The 22061-nt window shown below is 44.1% G+C and overlaps 1 long non-coding RNA gene across 2 annotated transcripts in view; it reads right to left on the reverse strand.

Moving 5' to 3' along the window:
- Positions 1 to 1306: 1306 nt before the first annotated feature.
- Positions 1307 to 22061, reverse strand: part of LOC137636126 (uncharacterized) — a 50724-nt gene continuing 29969 nt past the window's right edge. For both annotated transcript variants that reach the window (XR_011042951.1, XR_011042950.1), the window contains 5 exons: positions 12886 to 12958; positions 10941 to 10991; positions 10695 to 10767; positions 1965 to 2086; positions 1307 to 1419 (listed from right to left, as the gene is read on the reverse strand). This is a non-coding gene — a long non-coding RNA (uncharacterized lncRNA). The remainder of the gene's footprint in view (positions 1420 to 1964; positions 2087 to 10694; positions 10768 to 10940; positions 10992 to 12885; positions 12959 to 22061) is intronic.

The following is a 22061-nucleotide window of genomic DNA, read 5'->3' on the forward strand; positions in this document are numbered from 1 at the left end:
TTTTTGGGCAAATGAAGAAACACCACATGTACTTGTTGAACTAAAGTCCCATACTTTTACAATCAAGAACCACACCTAGAATTTTTCAAAGAATTATATACAGTATAGTTAAAGACATTGTCAATGCCAAGATCTTAGTGTTGAGGAGCCACTGACCTCGACCTATTTACAGTACTGTACAATCATACTTTGAGTAGGTTTAGGTTCAACTTCACGTCCCATAATTTGCACCATGCACTAATTTGAGAAAGATTAGTTGTTAGACTAATGACAAAATCAAAAGACCGCATACAAACTCGTAAGGGAGCGTCAACAAAGCGGCTGAGATAAAAGCCAACAAGGTTATTGAATGAACGTGTGTCGCTACCTAGAAATCCCAAACAGACAAATATAATACTCAATTTGGGAGCATGGATCTCCAAAACGTTTGACATCTTCAAAATAACACAGAGCTACGAAAAACACGTCCGAACGTTCACGGGTGCTAACAAGGAATGATGGGAGAAGGTTAGGTAGTGGTGGTGTTGGGGGGGGGGGGGGGCAGTAGCTGTAGTGAGCAACACCTCGTAGTAACGGGGGATTTCGAGGAGGGAGAAGTCTAATTGGAAAGGGACCTCTGGTAGTGGTATCACTCGCCCCAGTTTTAATACAGACACCCTTTAGAGGTGAGGGAGCTGGATATATTCCTAGCATTCCATGCAACTTTTTTCTCTGGTATATTTAGCAGTATTTATACCTTTGAAATGGTGCTTTAAGGAGCCCTTTACGGAGCAACACAGGTTGAGCCCAGAAATAGATTTTCCCTTCGTCAAAATCCCTAAATTCAACATTTTTCGGGGAGTTTTATACTAATCATTATCATTATTATTATTATTATTACTTGCTAAGCTACAACCCTAGTTGGAAAAGCAGAATGCTATAAGCCCAGGGGCACCAACAGGGAAAATAGCCCAGTGAGGAAAGGAAACAAGGAAAAATAAAATATTTTAAGAAGAGTAACATGAAAATAAATCTTTCCTATATAAACTATAAAAACTTTAACAAAACAAGAGGAAGAGAAATCAGATAGAATAGTGTGCCTGAGTGTACCCTCAAGCAAGAGAACTCTAACACAAGACAGTGGAAGACCATGGTATGAAGGTTATGGCACTATCCAAGACTAGACAACAATGGTTTCGTTTTGGAGTGTCCTTAGTTGTTAGATTAATGACAATATGTTAATTCTTTAACATTTTTCAGGGCATTATATACTACTTCCAAGAGTATCTTTTCAACGAGAGAATTTTGAAATTGCATGGCTACTTACCCTCACTCAGGTCCTGTGGCTTGCTTTCACCTATATGAACCATCCATGATCTAACGGTATTTTCAATTTTCCATTAAGTAAAAATATATGTTGGCCTAAGAACTTTCCACAAGCTGAAAAATTAGGTCAAGTAATTCAGAAATATTTTTCCAACTATTTCCACAGTCAGTAGTGCTGCTAATATAAAATACAGTACTTGTTTCCCATTAAAAACTTTTTAAATGATTGATTGATTGATTTAAAGTTTTCTGGCATCCTAAGAAACTCTTTAGGAAACCATTAAAGATTCTAGCACAATCAACTAACTTTTAACCTATATTCAAAATCAAACTTATTAAAACCATTGAGTACTTGAAACTATTAAAGGTTCTAGCACAACTAACTTTTTTAACCTATATTCAAAATCAAACTTATTAAAACCATTGAGTACTTGAATATTTATTCCAGGAAAAGTAAATACAGATTATATTTATTCTATTTTATTTGGGTTAAAAGTTTTTTACCTGTAAAAGTCAAACACTTAAGAGAAAAATATAATTAGCATATCAATATTTCATATTCTGATTACACCATAGGAATGCGAAGCATTTAAGTAGATGTAATATGTATACGATGTTTGCTAACAAGACGAAATTCTACACATTCAGCTAGTTCTTACCTATTTGGGATCATGTTGTAGTCTATGGAGAACACAGCATTCATTCCAAACTCGATATACATCCAGCTCCTCAGGAAAAGACTAATTCAAAGATGAATGCTGGTTGTCATCAGTAATACTATCTGGAAAATGTAAACTATTAATCATACACACATACCAAGGCACTTCCCCCAAATTTGGAGGGGTAGCCAACATCAAACAAATAAAAAAAAAGGGGACCTTTCCTCACTACGTTTCTCCTAGCCTGACAAGGGACTCAACCAAGTTCGGCTGGTACTGCTAGGGTGCCACAGCCCACCCTCCCCCTTTATCAACAACAGATGAAGCTTATTATTCCCCAAGATCAAAAATTGACAACTTCTACACTGTCCTAATTCTCAGAAAATGTGGTTTTGGGTGATATCATCAACTCATAAGTAGCAAATGAGCTTCCATCATGTAAATAAATTTACAAGATAGTTGCAATCACAATTATTCCAATAAACCCAATTTAGTCTTAAGCAAAAATAAAAACAAATCAAACTTTCATTCAGATCCCTATTTTCTTTTTCAATTTACTAGAATGTACACAAGGATTTAATTTGCTAATACAATACACCTCAAAATAATCTAGTAAAAGACAACCTTACAATAATTTACCTGAGAGACTGAATAATGTTAATATAGCAATATTCTTATCCTCATTTTCTGTTCCTACCTCAATATGGGGATTCAATTCTACTATAGGGTGATTCCTACCAATCAAACAACCAAATAATGTAATATTCCCCTTCCAAGGTGTTATTCTTACAAGAGTAACACCTCAATTAAGCGTTTCCAAACCAACTAAACAAGCAAACGGTGTAAACAAAATGACCATTTTACCTAACCATACGAAAATGTTATTTTCATTAGTAAAATAAATTTTTGAATATACTTACCCGATAATCATGTAGCTGTCAACTCTGTTGCCGACAGAAATCTACGGTCGGGATACGCCAGCGATCGCTATACAGGTGGGGGTGAACACCACAGCGCCATCTGTGGTCAGGTACTCCAGTACTTCTTGTCAACACCACCTCAATTTTTTCCTCGTTCCACTGGTTCTCTATGGGGAGGAAGGGTGGGTCAATTAAATCATGATTATCGGGTAAGTATATTCAAAAATTTATTTTACTAATGAAAATAACATTTTTCAATATTAATCTTACCCGATAATCATGTAGCTGATTCACACCCAGGGTGGTGGGTGGAGACCAGCATACATGTTAACAAAGAAGCTAAGTATCCCGTATTTTATTTTATTAGTTATTCAAAAATAACATAAAATAAATAAGTACCTGGTAAGGAAGACGACTTGAACCATTACTCTGCCTTTATTAAGTACGTCTTTCTTACTGAGCGTAGCGGTCCTCTTAGGATGCTGAACGACTCTTAGGTGCTGAAGTATAAAGGGCTGCAACCCATACTAAAGGACCTCATCACAACCTTTAACCTCGGCGCTTCTCAAGAAAGAATTGACCACCCCCCAAATCAACAAGGATGTGGAAGGCTTCTTAGCCGACCGTACAACCCATAAAAAGTATTCAAGAGAAAGGTTAAAAAGGTTATGGGATTATGGGAATGTAGTGGCTGAGCCCCCGCCTACTACTGCATTCGTTGCTACGAATGGTCCCAGGGTGTAGCAGTTCTCGTAAAGAGACTGGACATCTTTGAGATAGAATGATGCGAACACTGACTTGCTTCTCCAATAGGTTGCATCCATAACACTCTGCAGAGAACGGTTCTGTTTGAGGGCCACTGAAGTAGCCACAGCTCTCACTTCATGTGTCCTTACCTTCAGCAAAGCAAGGTCTTCTTCCTTCAGATGAGAATGTGCTTCCCTAATCAGGAGCCTGAATAGGTAAGAAACTGAGTTCTTAGACCTTGGAAGAGAAGGCTTCTTGATAGCACACCATAAGGCTTCTGATTGTCCTCGTAAAGGTTATGACCTTTTTAGATAGTACCTAAGAGCTCTAACTGGGCAAAGTACTCTCTCCAGTTCGTCCCCCACCAAGTTGGACAGGCTTGGGATCTCGAACGACTTAGGCCAAGGACGTGAAGGAAGCTCGTTTTAGCAAAAAACCGAGCTGCAAGGAACATGTAGCCGTTTCAGATGTGAAAACTATGTTCCTGCTGAAGGCGTGGATCTCACTTACTCTTTTAGCTGTTGTCAAGCACACGAAGAAAAGAGTTTTTAATGCGAGGTCCTTAAAAGAGGCTGATTGGAGAGGTTCAAATCTTGATGACATAAGGAACCTTAGGACCACGTCTAGATTCCAGCCTGGAGTGGACAACCGACGTTCCTTTGAGGTCTTAAAAGACCTAAGGAGGTCCTGTAGATCTTTGTTGGTGGAAAGATCCAAGCCTCTGTGGCGGAAAACCGCTGCCAACATACTTCTGTAACCCTTAATCGTAGGAGCTGAAAGGGATCTTACGTTCCTTAGATGTAACAGGAAGTCAGCAATCTGGGTTACAGTGGTACTGGATGAGGAAACTGCATTGGCCTTGTACCAGCTTCGGAAGACTTCCCCTTTAGACTGATAGACTCTGAGAGTGGATGTCCTCCTTGCTCTGGCAATCGCTCTGGCTGCCTCCTTCGAAAAGCCCCTAGCTCTTGAGAGTCTTTCGAATGTCTGAAGGCAGTCAGACGAAGAGCGTGGAGGTTAGGATGTACCTTCTTTACGTGAGGTAGACGTAGAAGGTCCACTCCTAGAGGAAGAGTCCTGGGAATGTCGACCAGCCATTGCAGTACCTCTATGAACCATTCTCTCGCGGGCCAGAGCGGAGCCAACCAACGTCAGCCGTGTCCCTTTGCGAGAGGCGAACTTCTGAAGTACCCTGTTGACAATCTTGAACGGCGGGAATGCATACAGGTCGAGATGGGACCAATCCAGCAGAAAAGCATCCACGTGAACTGCTGCTGGGTCTGGAATCGGAGAACAATACAACGGGAGCCTCTAGGTTATCGAGGTAGCGAACAGATCTATGGTTGGCTGACCCCACAGGGCCCAAAGTCTGCTGCAAACATTCTTGTGAAGGGTCCACTCTGTGGGGATGACCTGACCCTTCCGGCTAAGGCGATCTGCCATGACATTCATATCGCCCTGAATGAACCTCGTTACCAGCGTGAGCTTTCGATCTTTTAACCAGATGAGGAGGTCCCTTGCGATCTAGAACAACTTCCACGAATGAGTCCCTCCCTGCTTGGAGATGTAAGCCAAGGCTGTGGTGTTGTCAGAGTCCACCTCCACCACCTTGTTAAGCTGGAGGGACTTGAAGTTTATCAAGGCCAGATGAACCGCCAACAGCTCCTTGCAATAGATGTGAAGTGTCCTTGGCTCCTGATTCCATGTTCCCGAGCATTCCTGTCCGTCCAAAGTCGCACCCCAGCCCGTGTCTAATGCGTCAGAGAAGAGACGGCGGTCGGGTTTCTGAACAGCCAAAGGTAGACTTCCTTGAGAAGAAAGCTGTTCTTTCACCACGTGAGAGTAGACCTCCTCTCTTCGGAAACAGGAACTGAGATCGTCTCTAGCGTCATGTCCTTTATCCAGTGAGCCGCTAGATGATACTGAAGGGGGGGAGGTGGGGTCTCCCTAACTCGATGAACAGGGCCAGCGATGAAAGTGTCCCTGTTAGACTCATCCACTACCTGACTGAGCATCGGTTCCTTCTCAGCATGCTCTGGATGCAATCTAGGGCTTAGTATATCTTTGGGGCCGACGGAAAAGCCCGAAAAGCTCGACTCTGAAGATCCATACCCAGGTAGACAATGGTCTGGGATGGGACGAGCTGGGACTCCTCAAAATTGACCAGGAGGCCCAGTTCCTTGGTCAGATCCATAGTCCATCTGAGAATCTCCAGACAGCGACGACTTGTGGGAGCTCTTAAAAGCTAGTCGTCTGACGGAGCCGAACACAAGATCATGGTACTGCTGCACAGTCTGTGAACTGTCAACCATGGGGAAGCGAGGAAGTACAGTGACAACCCGAAGCTGTCTAGACTGTCTGGGTCGTACAGACAACTCCTTATCGGGTTGCTGAGGTTGCCGCACTGCGTCACAACAAGTCACTTCTGCTGGTTGTTGAACGTCTTCCCAGTGACACACTGACTCCGTAAACAAAAAATCCTCTAACAAGGACTAAGCTTGGACTGCATGTCTTGCAACACAGCTCAGGGTCTATGGGAGCAGGTGTGGTAACAGACGGGGTTAGCGACTGAAGTGGAACCATTACCCTCCCTGGAAGCATGCTATGCTTAAATAAAAGTCCATAGGAGGCTAAGCAGCTAAAGGCTCCTCTCCAAATGACAGAGTCCTCAAGGGAAAATCAGAAGGAGGGAGAATAGCACTTTCTCATCTACAGGAACCATATCCGAGAAAAGCTAAGTTCTCTCAGTGAGGGTTTCACTGGTGCAAAAGCAGCAGACTAGAAGGCAACGTTATGAAACTGCTTGACAGTCTAGTGAGTTGGCAACAACCAAAGATGTGTGACTGAGAAGCATGCGGTAAGGTATGCAGAGCATGCTGTATGCAGAGCATGCTGTATGCAGAGCATGCTGTATGTAGAGCATGCTGTAAGGTAAGCAGAGCATGTTGCATGGCGTGCGGCTTATGCTGCATGGGATGAGGCTCATGCTGCATGGGATGAGGCTCATGCTGCATGGTATGAGACTCATGCTGCATGGGATGAGGCTCATGCTGCATGGTATGAGACTCATGCTGCATGGGATGAGGCTCAAGCTGCAAGGGATGAGGCTTATGCCGCATGCGTTGAGGAGGATGCCGCATAGTATGAGGCTCCTGCCTCATGGGTTGAGGCGGTTGCCGCATAGCATGAGGCTCCTGCCTCATGATTTGAGGAGGATGCCGCATAGCATGAGGCTCCTCATAGCATGAGACTCCTGCCTCATGGGTTGAGGAGGATGCCGCATAGCATGAGGCTCCTGCCTCATGGGTTGAGGAGGATGCCGCATAGCATGAGGCTGCCTCATGGGTAGAGGAGGATGTCGCATAGCATGAGGCTCCTGCCTCATGGGTTGAGGAGGATGCCGCATAGCATGAGGCTCCTGCCTCATGGTTTGAGGAGGATGCCGCATAGCAAGAGGCTCCTGTGAGGTTCCTGCCTCAAGAGTTGCGTCTGCCTCAAGGGTTGAGGAGGTAGCTGCGCAGAGAGAGGCTCATGCTGTGAAGAATAGGGTTGCTGCATGCGTTGAGGCGGCTGCCTCATAGCATGAGGTTCCTCAAGAGTTGAGGCTCTTGCCTCAAGAGTTGAGGCTCTTGCCTCAAGAGTTGAGGTTCTTGCCTCAAGAGTGGAGGTGGCTGCCGCAAGAGTTGAGGTTGCTGCCTCAAGGATGGTGGAGGTTGCCGCAACGCAAGAGGTTGCTGCCTCGAGGATGGAGGAGGTTGTCGCAACACATGAAGCTCCTGCCTCAAGGGTAGAGGAGGTTGCTGCAAAGCATAAGGCTCCTGCCTCAAGTGTTGAGGAGGTTGCCGCATAGCAAGAGGCTCCTGCCTCAAGGAAAGTGGAGGTTGCTGCACAGCGCTGGTATCTGGCAACTCCCAATGCGGCAGCTCACGCGTGGAGGTAGGTTGAGGAACCTCAACATCATACGTCTGGCAGGGTGGACTGCGCAGAGGTGGAGTTGAGGCGGCTGCCTCATGAGCGCTCGCAGGAGGAGGTGTGCTAACCTTCTCTGCCTGAAACTCCTGCATCAACACCGCAAGCTGAGACTGCATTGTCAGCAGCATAGACCACTAGAGTTTAAGAAAGACAACAACAAACGGAGCTACTGTCCGTTGAAACTGAGGGTCTAAAACAGCTGGTGCGGCAACAGACGGAGTTACTGTCTGTTGCGATACCACCTTGCCTCTCTGGGAGGTGTGCAGTTGTCGTACTGCAGCAAGTCCGAACTGACCCAGTGCTAATGGCACCACCTAGGAGTTGGACTTGCGCGGAAGGGACCGACTTGCACTTAAAAGCTGCAAGATTTGGTCCATGGTTTCTGCGAGAAACCTCTTCCGCAGACGAGGAATAAAAGGGCTCTCTCGTCTTTGTGTGGGTGGGGTGATCACGTCGGCTACGTGAGTTGGTAACACCCGAAACCACGGAGGGAAACATCTGTTCGTCGATCAAGGCCTGCTGAACCCATAAGTCCTTCGACATTACTTCTCCCCTGGGCTTGGGAGCTTGTAAGAGGTCCCAGACTAGGCGAACAACTGGCACGAACAGACGAACCCTCGAACGCAACACTGTAACACTTTGCGCTTATCACTTTATCACTTTTGATTTTCTGTTTGCACTTATTTCACTGAACTCGAAACTTTAAGTGGTTTGTACCTGAAACACGCAATTCTATCCTTCATTAAAAGTTAGTAATTGCGAAAACAGTATTACAATGTAACAGAAAAACATAATGAAAGATAAATAATTCAGTGGCTGGAAAAGAGACTAAACACTAGATCAAATAAACTACGTTTAAAATCTCTCACCGCATAAAGCCTGAGAACAAGAATAAAACTCTAGAAACGTTTACCTTCTTCCCCTAAAGAGACTAGGGAGAAGAGCAAAAACGATAACAACGTTACCCGCTTGAACGAAACGTTTATCCTCCTCTCTCTCCCTCCGTCTCTATCTCTCTCTCTCTTGACTTAGCACCTGAGAGAAGAGCCCAATTATATATATCGTTAAAACAAATTATTGTTAAAGGAAAAAAACTGAAAGATTTCCCAAATAAAAAGTTCCTTTATTAGAATTAAAACCATTTAAGCTAAGAAAGAATGAACAAAACGCTAGAATCGGTTTACTCTTACTGCAACGTGACACCGTGATAGACTCTCTCTCTCTATCGTAACGATAGAGCGCAAGTTGAACGTTCTGAACGTCAACAACTGCAGAGACAAAACAAAACGTTAGTTCAACTTTGAAAACAGTACAAGACTATCAAAGAAATTCTTTCAAAAACATTAAAATAGCATAATATGTTAACAGGTAAAAACGAAATGACGGGCTCAATGTTAATTAACTTCGGTTCCAAGAAAAGACCGCCTACTATTAGGAAAGGTCGAATATAAACAAATATAAAAATTAATTTTAATAAGTTTATAATAAAAGGAAGTTAATCAAAGAGGCCTATAAAAGGCGGAGAGATATAAAATAAATCTATAACCTTGTTAAGCAAAATTAAGAGAGACTATACTCACTTCGACACCAACACTTCCGTCTAAGGGAAGGGTCGGCCATTTAAAAGTGAAAGAGAGTTCATACTCTCTTCGTACCAAAATTAAATCAAAAATTAAATCAAATTAATTCCAAAAACTTGCTAAGCTAATGATATAGCTTCCTGAATAGCGAAGGCTAAACTCTAGAGCAAATACATCACCAAATCGTGAGCAATAACTCCAGAATCAACAGCGTATCCATGTAGGTCTAGCCGGAGGCACGACAGAGGAAAAATTGAGGTGGTGTTGACAAGAAGTACTGGAGTACCTGACCACAGATGGCGCTGTGGTGTTCACCCCCACCTGTATAGCGATCGCTGGCGTATCCCGACCGTAGATTTCTGTCGGCAACAGAGTTGACAGCTACATGATTATCGGGTAAGATTAATATTGAAAACTGTGTTTTAGGGATTTTTCAGCATATTCTATAGAATAGAATAGATTAAAATAGTGTCAAAAAATATGTTTTATCTATCCTCCTTTGGTAGGAATCGCCTCATACCCGAAAAATAGGGTAGGAATCACACAATAGTAGAATCCTGATGGTAGGAATCACACTATAGTAGCACCCTATTTTCTTTATCAATGACTATGCTTCAAGGTATTTCAAGTGAACAACTATCCTCTCATAATTGAGAAAGCACCTTAACTGAAGAGAAGAAATACAGCATATAAGATGCTATCATTCAACAGGAGAGAGTTAATAAGTGATGCTATTATTAGAGTGAATTATCAAGCCCTTGTGTGACAGTGGCCAGTGGCTTTCCTATCAAAACACTATTCTTACTTATATAAATGTTTTTCTGTAGTTGGTTATGCAAGTAACTGAATACCAATTTTATGGTGTCAGCAATTTTCAACATTCATCCAGTTTTTATATAACCCAAGACTCTAGATCTAGCAAAGATTAATACCTTGATAAAGCATGCAAATCAAAACTAGGTAAATGTAAAAGAAACCTTTTTTATGTTTTCATAAGCAATTAATGTTAAAGATTGTCTCTATCCACATTGACACCAGATGCAAAGGTGGCAAAAAGAATCTTGCCCATTTGAGTATAAAGGTATTTTAATTCCCCCTGACAGCCAACACAGCAAATGTTCTGTGCTGGTGCTTTTGGGAAGGCTCTTACACTTTAACCCTTTTACCCCCAAAGGACGTACTGTTACGTTTCACAAAAGCCATCCCTTTACCCCCATGAACGTACCAGTACGTCCTTGCAAAAAAATGCTATAAAAAAATTTTTTTTTCATATTTTTGATAATTTTTTGAGAAAATTCAGGCATTTTCCAAGAAAATGAGACCAACCTGACCTCTCTATGACAAAAATTAAGGCTGTTAAAGCAATTTAAAAAAAAATAAACTGCAAAATGTGCTGGGGAAAAAATAACCCCTTGGGGGTTAAGGGTTGGAAATTTCCAAAGAGCCTGGGGGTAAAAGGGTTAAGTGCCACCATAAGTAAAACCAACCAATCAAGCGAGTAAAACACATACCTATAACCAAATGGTCCAGCTGCAAAAGAACAAAGTGCTCTATCCCATGACCTTTAGTATCTGCAACACACCCCTGCAAGGAAAATCATTCTAAAAACACAATTTTCAGTAAAAAGAATTCTCAATAATGCAATATGATCAGAGGTCTTGGTGGATCTGTCACTCATGGTAATTCATGAAGTATGAAACAGTGTCATCACTTTAAGAAAAAATAAAAAAAAGCTTGTAATTTGACAAAAACATTACCTTTTTTCAATTAGCTATGCAACTGGTTGTTGCACATCCCATGGACATTCCCTGAAATGAACCAATCAATTAGTGATCATAAGCTTTTTACTTGGCATGTTTAACAATTTTTTAAATGCAGTTAGAGCTAATGAATAATCAAGTGGGTCATTTATGATTTATCATCACATTATCAAAATTAGGTATTAAGACAGAATATGAAGACTCATACTTTTGAGGTCCCCTTACTACTATGCATTCCCCACTTGGAACTACAGTTCCTGATCCATGTAACCAGTAGCAATGTTTCAAACTAATTACTGTATGCTGGTAACAAAACTATAATCACATGAATACTTAATTTCTAAGAATATTAATTTCCAAGGAGAACTTCTCATACAAATTCATTCGTTTCATATGACAAATTTAGAAATAATTTGTATTTCCTAACGTATAGAAACCTGATGCTATTTAATATGGATCATCATTTCAGCGAAGATGAAACTAGCCATAAGACTTTTAGCGAGGTGGAACTACCCTACCGCTAGTTAGCAGGAGAGGGGGTAGGAGGAGTAGCCGGCCAACCAGCACACCTGTGTAGTCTGGTAACTTTTTATTGCAGGCAGGACTTCTTGGGGGATAGGTGATGGCGGGCCAATTTGTACAAAAAGCTCCAGGTTAAGAAAAATACACAATACTTCTAAATTTCTCATTTGTTCTGACACTCATACCGATCTTACGCTATTTAATAGGGATGACTCACCCCTTCCAAGGTGCTATTACAAGAGTAACACCTCAATTAAGCGTTACCAAACCAACTAAACAAGAAAACAGTGTAAACAAAATGACCATTTTACCTAACCTAATCTAAAGGGCGTTTTATGAATTTTTCAGCATATTTTATAAAATAAAATAGATTAAAATAGTGTCAAGAAGTATGTTTTATCTATCCTTCTTTGGTAGGAATCACCTCATACCCGAAAAATAGGGTAGGAATCACACTATGGTAGAATCCTGATGGTAGGAATCACACTATAGTAGCACCCTACTTTCTTTATCAATGACTATGCTTCAAGGTATTTCAAGTGAACAATCATCCTCTCATAATTGAAAAAGCACCTTAACTGAAGAGAAGAAATACAGCATATAAGATGCTATCATTCAACAGGAGAGAGTTAATAAGTGATGCTATTATTAAAGTGCATTATCAAGCCCTTGTGTGATAGTGGACACTGGCTTTTCTATCAAAACACTATTCTTACTTATATAAACGTTTTCCTGTAGTTGGTTATACAGGTAACTGAATACCAATTTTTATGGCGTCTGGGATTTTCAACATACATGCGGTGTTTGATAACCCCAGACTTAAGTCTAGCAAAGATTAATACCTTGATAAAGCATGCAAATCAAAACTAGGTATATGTAAAAGAAACCTTCATTATATGTTTTCATAAGCAGTTTAAGTTAAAGATTGTCTCTATCCAGATTGATACCAGATGCAAAGGTGGCAAAAATATCTTACCCATTTGAGTAAAAGGGTATTTTAATTCAACCTGACAGCCAACAGAGCAAATATTCTGCGCTGGTGCTTTTGGGAAGGTTCTTCCACTTTAACCCTTTTACCCCCAAAGGACGTACTGGTACGTTTCACAAAACTCATCCCTTTACCCCCATGGATGTACTGGTACGTCCTTGCAAAAAAATGCTATAAAAATTTTTTTTTTCATATTTTTGATAATTTTTTGAGAAAATTCAGGCCTTTTCCAAGAGAATGAGACCAACCTGACCTCTCTATGACAAAAATTAAGGCTGTTAAAGCAATTTTAAAAAAAATATACTGCAAAATGTGCTGGGGAAAAATAACCCCTTGGGGGTTAAGGGTTGGAAATTTCCAAAGAGCCTGGGGGTAAAAGGGTTAAGTGCCAACATAAGTAAAACCAACCAATCAAGCAAGTAGAACACATACCTATAACCAAATGGTCCAGCTGCAAAAGAACAAAGTGCTCTATCCCATGACCTTTAGTATCTGCAACACACTCCTGCAAGGAAAATAATTTTAAAAACACAGTTTCCAGTAAAGAAAATTCCCAAAAATGCAATATGATCAGAGGTCTTGGTGGATCTGTCACTCATGGTAATTCAGAGGTATGAAACAGTGTCATCACTTGGAAAAAATAAAAATAAAAAAGCTTGTAATTTGACAAAAACCTTACCTTTTTTCAATTAGCTATGCAAGTGGTTGGTGTATATCCCATGGACATTCCCTGAAATGAACCTATCAATTAGTGATCATAAGCTTTTTACTTGGCATGTTTAACAATTTTTTACATGCAGTTAGAGCTAATGAATAATCAAATGGGTCATTTATGATTTATCTTCACGTTATCAAAATTAGGTATTAAGACTCAGAATATGAAGACTCATATTTTCGAGGTCCACATACTACTATATATTCCCCACTTGGAACTACAGTTCCTGATCCATGTAACCAGTAGCAATGTTTCAAAATAATTACTGTATGCTGGTAACAAAACTATAATCACATGAATATTTAATTTCTAGGATTATTTCATTTCCAAGGAGAACTTCTCATACAAATCAATTCGTTTCATAAGACAAATTTAGAAATAATTTGTATTTTTCCTAACGTATACAGACCTGATGCTATTTGATATGGATTATCGTTTCAGCGAAGATGAAACTAGCCAGACAACTTTTAGCGAGGTGGAACTACACTACCACTAGTTAGCGGGAGAGGGGGAAGGAGGGGTAGCCGGAGTAGCCGGCCACCCAGCACACACACACACACACCTGTGTAGTCTGGTAACTTTTTATGGCAGGCAGGACTTCTCGGGGGATAGGTGATGGTGGGCCAATTTGTATAAAAAGCTCCAGCTTAAGAAAAATGATATTTTCATAATAAAATAAATTTTTGAATATACTTACCCGCTGGTTATATAAAAGAGCTGAAGTCCCTGACGCCAGGGCAGAAATTCAAATCTCGCGCTATCGAAGATACGCCAGGTGTACCAACCGCACCCTAGCGGTAGAACAGGTGGAACTACACACCAACTCCAGTTCTTCCATGCCTCATCGCCATACCATAGGTAGTCTCTAGAGGGGAGGAGGGTGGGTGTTAAATTTATATAACCAGCGGGTAAGTATATTCAAAAATTTATTTTATTATGAAAATATCATTTTTAAATATAGAACTTACCCGCTGGTTATATAAAAGAGCTGATTGACACCCCTTGGTGGCGGGTCAGAGACAGCTACATATAGAAAATTCACTTAAGGGTTACATACAATAAACTTAAGCAGTTCTCACCTGATAAGGAAGCTGACAGCAATGATACTCTGCCTCATTTCGTCCGCTATCCTCAAGAGATCCAGTAATCCACTCGGGCTGAAAATCTCTAGGAGCTGTCAAACGGTACAACCACCTATAACATGACAGAACCTCAACCAATACCCTTGTTCCGGGTGCACTCAAGGAACAAATTGACCACCTAGCCAAATCAAAGATTGCGGAAGACTGACGCCCAATCTCCACAAACAACCATAACAAACGAGTTCCAAGAGATAGAAAACGGGTATTAGGAAAAAAGGGGACGTAGTGGTAGATCATTCACCTACTATCGCATTTGCCGCTATAAACGGACCCAACGTAAAAAAGTCCTCATAGCGAGTCTGAACATTCTTCAAATAATGGGATGCAAAAACAGACTTACTTCTCCAAAATGTTGTATCCATCAGACTTTGCAGAGAACGGTTCTGTTTAAAGGCCACTGAAGTCGCTACCGCTCTGACTTCATGTGTCTTGACTTTGAGGAGCCTCTGATCCGACTCATCACACTGAGCATGAGCTTCTCAAATCAACAATCTAACGAAAAAAGACAAGGCATTCTTAGACATGGGCATCGAGGGTTTCCGGACTGCACACCACAGAACGTCTGAGTTACCTCTCAGATTCTTAGTCCTGTCCACATAAAGCCGTAGCGCTCTAACTGGACAGAGAACCCTTTCCAATTCACCGCCAGCCAAATCAGAAAGGCTAGAAATCTCGAAGGATTTGGGCCATGGCCGAGAAGGGTTTTCGTTCTTGGCCAGGAACCACAGTTGCAAAGAACAAATGGCTTTCCCATTCCGAAAACCAATGTTCCTGCTTAAAGCGTGTACTTCACTAACTCATTTCGCAGTGGCGAGGGTAACCAGAAAAAGGGTTTTCAAGGTTAAGTCCTTAAATGAAGCCGAGTGTAAAGGCTCAAATCTGTCACTCATGAGAAATTTAAGGACAACATCCAAATTCCAGGCGATGGGAGCTGTTTGAATCTTCTTGGTCGTATCAAAAGACCTAAGTAAATCTCGTAGATCTTTATTATTAGAAAGGTCTAGGTTCCTGTGTCGAAAAACCGTCGCCAACATACTCCTGTAACCTTTAATAGTAGATGACGAGAAGTTATGCTTAACTTTAAGGTCCAAGAAAAAATCTGCTATTTGAGAAAGCGAGGTACTGGAAGAGGAAATCGCGTTAGTTCTACACCACTCCCTGAACAACTCCCACTTGGACTGATACACCTTGATGGTTGAAGACCTTCTTGCCCTTGCAATTGCCTTGGCTGCCTTCTTCGAAAATCCTCTAGCTCTAGCGAGTTTTTCGATAGTCTGAAGGCAGTCAGACGTAGAGCTCGGAGGTTTTGATGATTTCGGGCCAAGTGATGTTGTCTGAGAAGATCGGGTCTCATGGGAAGGCTTCTCGGAACATCCACCATCCATTCCAGTACCTCTGAAAACCAGCTCCTTGACGGCCAGAACGGAGCTATCAGTGTCATTCTGGTCTCCTCGTGTGAAATGAACTTCTGAATCACTTTGTAAAGGATCTTGAACGGAGGGAAAGCATAAACCTCCATGTGTGACCAGTTCATCAGAAAAGCGTCTATGTGCAAAGCTTCGGGGTCTGGAACCGGAGAGCAGTAACACTCTAGCCGTTTGGTCTTCGCGGTGGCAAAGAGATCCACGAGAGGTCGACCCCATAATCGCCACAGACTCTTGCAGATGTCCGGGTGCAGAATCCATTCTGTGGAGAGAACCTGACCTTTCCTGCTGAGTCTGTCTGCGCTCACATTGTTGACCCCCTGGATGAACCGCGTCAAAAGAGTCACCTTCCTTTCCTCCGCCCAGACGAGAAGCAGTCTTGCAATCTCGTACAGAGGCCAAGAGTGGGTCCCGCCTTGTTTCACAATATAGGCCAGAGCTGTCGTGCATTGACTTGGACCACCTTGCCCCTGATCTGCTTTTCGAAGCCGATGAGAGCCAGATGAATAGCTAAAAGCTCCTTTTGATTGATGTGGAGAGAGGTTTGCTCCACCGTCCAAGTCCCCGAAAGCTCCTGCTTCTCTAGAGTGGCTCCCCACCCCGAATTGGAGGCGTCGGAACACAACACGAGGTCTGGGTTCCTCTGAAGTAAAGACAAGCCTTCTTTCAGTCTGGGCTCGTTGTCCCACCATTGAAGATGAGACTTGATGGAAGCCGAGATGGGAATGCAATCCCTGTCGAGGCTGTCCCCTTTCTTCCAATGGCGGTTGAGATGAAACTGAAGAGGACGCAAGTACAACCTCCCCAGGGTCACGAACTTCTCTAACGACGAGAGAGTCCCCAGAAGGCTCATCCAATTTTTGACGGAGCAAAGATCTCTCTTCAGGAACGTTTGGACTTTTAGTTGTGATTTTTCCGAGCTCACCAGGAGACCCAGTTCTCTGGAGAGATCCAAAGTCATCTTGAGGTCCTTCAAACAATAATCGGCTGAGGAGGCTCTTATCAGCCAATCGTCCAGATACAGAGAGGCCCTGATTCCCCTCGAATGCAGCATGCTTGCCACGTTCAGCATGATCTTGGTGAACAATAGAGGAGCCGTGCAGAGTCCGAAACAAAGAGCCCTGAACTGGAAGACCTTGTTTCCGTCCATGAACCTCAGATAACGTCTGCAGCTGGGATGAATCGGAAGGTGGAAATAGGCATCCTGAAGATCTATAGAGACCATCCAATCGTCCTTCCTCACAGCTGCCAGAACTGTTTTCTGAGTCTCCATAATAAACGTCGAGTTCTGGACGTAACCATTTAGCACACTTACGTCCAGAACCGGTCTCCACCCCCGGAACTCTTGGGTACTAGAAAAAGGCGGTTGTAAAACCCCGGAGACGTAACATCCTGCACTTCCTCTATTGCTTGCTTCTCTAATAAAAGAGACTTCTGCAGAAGCATGGCTTGCTTCTTGGGACCCTCTCTGTATTTGGGCAAAAGATCCACTGGATCTGTGACTAAAGGAGGATTGGCCAGGAAGGGGATCTTGTAGCCTTCCTTTAACACCTGGACGGACCAGGGGTCCGCTCCATTCCTCTCCCAAGTCTCCGAGAAGTGAGTCAACCTGGCACCCACTGCTGTCTGAAGGAAAGGGCAGTCAGACTTTACCTCGGCCGGACTTGCCCCCTCTGCCTCTAGGCTTCCTTCCTTCTGGTTTAAAAGAGCCTCTTCCAGAGGACTTCCCATGAAATGACTGAGGTCGAAACCCAGAAGAAGATTCCTTAGGTTTACGAGAGGAGAATGACGGAGGCAAAACTTTCCTAGTCGAATGAGTAACTAAGTCATGTGTGGCCTTCTGCGTGAGGGCAGTAGCCACCTCGCCTACCAATTCCTGCGGAAATAAGGTATTAGACAAAGGTGCGAAAAGAAGGCCCGTTTTCTGGTAGGGAGACACTCCTGCAGAGAGAAAAGAGCACATCGTGGCCCTTTTCTTGAGAATTCCAGCTGTAAACAAGGCAGCAAGTTCGTTGGAGCCATCCCTCACACCTTTGTCCAAGCAGGACATCAAATGAACCAAACCACTAGTGTCCGTTTCCGACATATCAGAGACCCTCTTACTCAAAAGCCCCCAAAGCCCAGTCCAAGAAATTAAAAACTTTGAAGGCCCTGAACAGACCTTTAAGCAAATGGTCGAACTCTGGAATGGACCACCAAATCTTCGTTTTCCTTAAGGCAAGACGACGAGAAGCATCTACCAAACTTGAAAAATCCCCTTGGGCAGACGAAGGAAAACTCAAGCCCAACACTTCACCAGTCTCGTACCACACACTAGATTTAGAGGCTAACCTAGCGGGAGGAAAGGCAAAGGCCGTCTTGCCAAAAGATTTCTTGGAGTCCAACCAAGAACCTATTAATTTCAAGGCCCGCTTAGAGGATCGAGAAAGAACCATCTTGGTATAAACTGGAACCTTGGTAGCTTTACCTAAGATGAATTCAGAAGGCGGAGAACGAGGGGCCACAGGAGTAAATGAATCCGGGAAAATTCCAGTCAGAATAAGCATAAACTTGCGAAGATCCACCGCATGCTGATAATGCTTCTCCTCCTCATTCTCAGAGACTTCCTCAATAGGATCATCCTCATCCGACTTTTCCTCAGGCTCGTCTTCTGGCAGTGCAGCAACAGCCGCAGCCTGAACCGAAGGAACAACGTCTGGATGGGACTGCCTGTCAAGGCCAACATCTGCGTCAATCTGATGGGGAGAAGTAGAAGTAGATTGATGCGAAACACGGACGTGTAGACGATCATCCTCAACCAACAACTGCCTAGATCGCTTCGAATCCGACTGCTGTTGAACAGAAGAACGCTTGAAATCAGAAGGTAACTGTCGAAGATCGCCGAGAGGTCGCGTAAAGTCCGAAGACTGTTGACGCGAACGATCAAAGTAGTCAGGATGTCGACGCTGCGAATCAATGTTTTGACGCGAAGCGTCCAAAAGTTGTTGACGCGGACGATCCACTACTTCAAATCGTTGACGCGTCTCGTCCACTTGTCGACGCCGATGTTCTTCCCCGCGACCAGAATACGAAAACTGGTCAACCAAAACTCTCTGACGCGACTCATCAAAATCAACCTGGCGTTGAACACTATGACTGGGAGACCGCCTAAGTGATAACTCGTCAAGACCAGAGACCATCGAACGCCTGTGCGATAACTGGTCTGACATCGAACGCCCAGACATAACGCCAACACCTGGTTGATAAGAATCCATCAACGACGAGAGTTGTTCCTTCATAGACATAAGCGCAGACCATTTCGGATCAACAGAACTCCTAGAAGGAAGATTCGCACCAACGTCACCACGCATTTCGGGGGAAGAAAGCCAATCCGATGGAAGAGGGGGTGCATGAATAGTAACAAGGTCCGAATCGGAAGGAATCATATCCACACGAACACGGTGATCTGTACATTTGGCCGGAGTGCAAGCGCTGGGAGAACGGAAACGTTCCGGTGAACCCCACGAACTACATCCTGGACGCACAGGCGATTCCCGACGTTGTGAAACATCATGCGTCCGTTTAAGCGGTCTTGACGCTCAACGCCAGATCTCACTCCCCGACCCTTCATCGGAAGACGGGGATAACGCATGAACCTCACCTTTCCTACGATGAGGGTGAACGACCTGAGCTACGGCAACAGGAACGTTCGAGGGGACGTCTGCACAATTGATGACGCTTCTCGTTCCCTTAAGCCGTTCGACATTACTTCTCCCATGGGTTCGAGAGCTCGAAAGAGGTCTTAGGCTAGGTGAACGACAAGATCGTGCCGACGCACCCTCCGCAACACTAGACACATTATCAACACTTGTCACAACACCGAGAGAGTCACGATTCTTCGGTACCACATCAGACACTGAAATACTTTCCACAGTTCCGATAGGCTCACGGTTTTTCAATACCTTTAACTCGGAAAATATAGTATTTCTATCGGCTGCTAAGGACTCAACTTTCTCACCAAGAGACAAAATAGCAGTAAACATGTCTTTCATAGTAGGTTCCTGATCTACCACCACAGGGGAAGGAACAGGATTAGGAACAGGTAAATTAGGTAAGGCTCTATCCACAGATCGGGAAGAACTACGCCTAACTCTATCTCTCTCTAGTCTCCTAACATAACGATCGAAAGTAACAAAATCATCATCAGTTAAGGAAAGACACTCATTACACCTATCATCTAATGAACAAAATTTACCCCTACATTTTACACAAATAGAATGAGGATCAATAGATCCTTTAGGAAGTCGGGTACGACAACCCTCACTAACACACCTACGCTGAGCAGGGGAGGAGTCGGCCATTTTAAAGCTAACGTGAGAGACCGACAACCAAAAAGTAAGGGAAAAAACAATAAAGAAAATCTCAAACAAAAAGATTTCAAGATAAGAACCAAGGGAAATTAATCAACGATAGCTTAAACTCAAAAAAGAACGTTGTACATCACCAAAAAACTTCCCAAGAGAGTAAAACACGAGAGCGAACTTCTATATGTCAGCCAGCTATGACGGCAGAGAGAAGAACTGGAGTTGGTGTGTAGTTCCACCTGTTCTACCGCTAGGGTGCGGTTGGTACACCTGGCGTATCTTCGATAGCGCGAGATTTGAATTTCTGCCCTGGCGTCAGGGACTTCAGCTCTTTTATATAACCAGCGGGTAAGTTCTATATTTAAAAGTACAAATTACTTCTAAATTTTTCATTTGTTCTGACAATCATACAAACCTTATGCTATTCAATAGGGATGACTCACCCCTTAGGAGGGTGGAAGTCTGGACCAACTGGCTGGTCTTTGACCTAGGGTTTTCCCGTAACTCCTCCGCAAGTAATAAAGAGAAACCCTGACACCTCGCTAACCTAGACATGCAAAGCACGGTTAGCGGCCTGAGCAATTTTGGTGAATGTGTGATGCTAACAGTGTGACTAGCCTAGAGAAAGCATTCTCAGAAACGTAATAATCTTAGAAGTAACCAGAGACGTTCCCCAATCCCACCTCACCAGGGCGTATGAGACGCAACAAGTATATCTACAGTATCTATACCAAGTTACACAAGGGAAAAGATTATACCGGCAGACACTGGAGGTCAGCTTTGCAGAGCATCGTAGGAGCTGTTGCCCTGTAAGGAGGGGGGGAGGAGATGAAAGAAAGAAAGAGCCAGTCAATCTCTGTCAATCATCCTAGGATTATCCTCTGCTACTTGTCCATCAAGAGCTCACGGCATTATAAACCATTTATTGTGAAGCCACCACAGGGATAATGGAGAGCGTGTCCATGTTCCAGTGGGTCACATCTTGTAGAAAATGAGATGTTGAAGCGCGTTTGTGTGTTGGTGAGCGCGTGAGCGCTGGATCTGGAACCGCACGTGTCTCTCCAGACGGACGCAGCGAGTCCGGAGGAACCTGTGGGCGCCTGTGCGCCAGCGAAGGAGCCTCCAGGACTGCGCGCGACGAGGCAGGAACCGGGGGACGCTGGGGCACCGGTGGGCGCGTGTGCGCAGGTGAGCGCTGGCACGCTGTAACAGGAACTGCTGGAGGGCACCGGGGTGCAGAAGGGCGTAGGCGCGCAGGGGAAGCCTGGCGCGTGGCAGGAACGGTGGCGCGAACGCGCGAGGGTGAGCACCGTGGCGCTAAGTCAGGAACAGCGGCAACGTCAGGCACAGCAGCGACAGCAGCAGGAGAGCGCACAGGAAGAACCTGGCACTTGAGGGCGAGAGGCGCGATTTTGCGCTCAAGACCCTTCAGCCCCGTAGGGCCCGGAGACTGCGCAGCGGCAGGATCAGGTGGCGCGTCACGCGCAACAAGAACATTAGATGTTGAAGGTCTGGGAGAGTGGTAGTCACTGTGTCCCGAAGGACGACCATCATCCGAAGGTGATCGCGAACAATCCCTGGAGAGGTCTAGGGTGGTACCTGGCAGGATCGGAAGGGGAAGGAAGGCCTCTACGGCGAAGGGGAGGACGAGCCTTCCGCCTTATACGCCCACGAGGGGCCGTGGGATCAGCAAGCTGACCATCAAGGGCTTCCGAAGAGGAGTCTCTGTAAGTGAACTCCCCCGAGGGGGAGAATCACCGGCAGGAGACCGTGGGACTTAGATCCTCCCTCGAAGGGTGTTCGGAGGGGGAATCTAAGCAGTCAGCTACCTCAGCCGCAGGAACGGGGGTTTGACTTGACCCACGAGATGACTCTGTTACAACAACGTCAACCAGAGACAGAGGATCTATCCCTGCTGTAGTTGGCGATTGTTTGACGGCTGCACCCAGTTTGATTATGCCAAACAGGGCTTCCTTGGAGGGCA

Source organism: Palaemon carinicauda, unplaced genomic scaffold (assembly GCF_036898095.1).
Source record: "Palaemon carinicauda isolate YSFRI2023 unplaced genomic scaffold, ASM3689809v2 scaffold235, whole genome shotgun sequence".
Taxonomy (NCBI): Eukaryota; Metazoa; Arthropoda; class Malacostraca; order Decapoda; family Palaemonidae; genus Palaemon; species Palaemon carinicauda.